The 1,869-nt window shown below is 49.3% G+C and overlaps 1 pseudogene; it reads left to right on the top strand.

The window, feature by feature from the left end:
* The first annotated feature begins 311 nt into the window (after window positions 1-311).
* Window positions 312-1,634, top strand: LOC119540465 (annotated as a pseudogene).
* The last annotated feature ends 235 nt before the right edge of the window (window positions 1,635-1,869 follow it).

A 1,869-nucleotide genomic window follows, 5' to 3' on the forward strand; every position in this document is an offset into this window, starting at 1 on the left:
GCGAAAGATTCTTTCATCATATTAATTTTAGAGCATGTCTTTCATTAGAAGAAATTAATGGGGAAATGTTAACTAGAAGTATTGATTTATTTTACAAATGACTGTATAATCTTTGAGAGGTTATGTCCTCATGCTCCAGAGTTATTAATATGTGTATTTATTTTTAAAAGAGGTCACAGACTTCAAAAACAATATAAAGATAAAATAGCAGTAGAACTTTTAGCCTTGTAACTTATAAACATGGAAAATGGAGAATATGAGATGAAGGGTAAGAAACGAAGGCAGGAATCTGCATCCATATCCCAAGCCCTGGCCTCTCTCTTTACTCCCCAGACAACATGAGCTTCACCACCCGCTCCACCACCTTCTCCACCAACTACCGATCCCTGGGTTTGGTCCAGTTGCCCAGCCACTGGGTCCAGCCAGCCAGCAGCGTGGCCAGCATCTATGTGGGCGCTGGGGGCTCGGGCTCCCAGATCTCTGTGTCCTGCTCCTCTAGCTCCCGGGGCAGCTGGGGGTCTGGGAGCCTGGCAGGCGGGATGGCTGGGGGTTTGGCTGGAATAGGGGGCATCCAGGGCGAGAAGGAGACCATGCAAGCCCTGAACAACTGCCTGGCCTCCTATCTAGACAGGGTGAGGAGCCTGGAGACTGAGAATCGGAGACTGGAAGGCAAAATTTGGGAACACTTGGAGAAGAAGGGACCCCAGGTCAGGGACTGGAGTCACTACTTCAAGATCATCGAGGAACCGAGGGCTCAGATCTTTGAAATTTCTGTCGACAACGCCCGCATCGTTCTGCATATTGACAATGCCCAGCTGGCTGCTGATGACTTCAGAGTCAAGTAAGAGACTGAGCTGGCCATGCGCCAGTCTGTGGAGAGCAACATCCATGGGCTCCGCAAGGTCATTGATGACACCAACATCACTCAGCTGCAGCTAGAGATGGAGATCAAGGCTCTCAAGGAGGAGCTGCTCTTCATGAAGAAGAACAATGAGGAGAAAGTAAAGAGCCTACAAGCCCAGATTGCTAGCTCTGGGCTGACCATGGAGGTGGACACACCCAAGTCTCAGGACTTCAGCAAGATCATAGAAGACATCCAAGCCTGTTATGACGAGTTGGCTCAGAAGAACCAAGAGGAGCTGGACAAGTACTGGTCTCAGCAGACTGAAGAGAGCACCACAGTGGTCACTTCTCAGTCCGCTGAGATAGGAGCTGCTGAGATGACATTCACGTTGCTGAGAAGTACTGTCCAGTCCTTGGAAATCGACCTGGACTCCATGAGGAATCTGAAAGCCAGCCTGGAGAACAGCCTGTGGGAGGTGGAACCCTGCTATGCCCTGCAGATGGAGCAGCTCAACGGGGTCCTCCTGCACCTGGAGTCAGAGCTGGTATAGACCCAGGCAGAGGGGCAGCACCAGGCCCAGGAGCAGGAGGCCCTGCTGGACATCAAGGTCAGGCTGGAGACCAAGATTGCCATCTATTGCTGACTGCTAGAAGACGGAGAGGACTTCAGTCTCTGTGACACCCTGGGCAGAAGCAACTCCATGCAAACCATCCACAAGACCACCACCCTCAGGATCGTGGACAGCAAAATGGCATCTGAGACCAACGACACCAATGTTCTGAGGCATTGAGGCAGCAGAAGCAGGGTGCCCTTTGGGGAACTAGTGACCAATAAAAACTTCTGCATCTCCAAAAAAAAAAAAAAAAAAAAAAGAAGGCAGGAGAATGATTATAATGACAGAGAATCCTTAAATTGAAAAATTATTGGAATGTATTCAAAGCCCTGTGAAGAAAAAGTGACCGGCGTGCTGTATACCAATATTTTAATATTCCACAGAATGCCCAGAACAGGCCACTTCCTTATTC

The sequence above is a fragment of the Choloepus didactylus genome, chromosome 1 (genome assembly GCF_015220235.1).
Source record: "Choloepus didactylus isolate mChoDid1 chromosome 1, mChoDid1.pri, whole genome shotgun sequence".
Taxonomy (NCBI): Eukaryota; Metazoa; Chordata; class Mammalia; order Pilosa; family Megalonychidae; genus Choloepus; species Choloepus didactylus.